This window comes from Sinocyclocheilus rhinocerous, unplaced genomic scaffold, assembly GCF_001515625.1.
Source record: "Sinocyclocheilus rhinocerous isolate Xijiao unplaced genomic scaffold, SAMN03320098_v1.1 scaffold943, whole genome shotgun sequence".
NCBI lineage: Eukaryota > Metazoa > Chordata > Actinopteri > Cypriniformes > Cyprinidae > Sinocyclocheilus > Sinocyclocheilus rhinocerous.
This window is the reverse complement of record NW_015626129.1, coordinates 38502-38806: the sequence shown is the minus strand read 5'-3', so window position 1 is coordinate 38806 and position 305 is coordinate 38502.

The window sequence follows — 305 nt, the reverse complement described above, 5'->3', positions numbered from 1 at the left end:
ATACAGCACAGTAACGATTTTATATATAAAATAAAGTGTACACAAACCTATATTTTACCGAAGAAATGCATCAATTCGATGGCGCTTATAACTGTTCTCTCCAGAAGAGAAGGCAAAATCCCCGCAATAAATAAATACCTCAGTCTGACCCAGGATCTGAGTAATACAAAACTACCCAAACATTGGGTTGTTATGTCTGACCCACGAGCTGGGTAACACTAAAAAACTACCCAAACATTGGGTTGTTACATTTGACCCAGGAGCTGGGTAACACAAAAACTACCCAAACACTGAAAAAATAACCC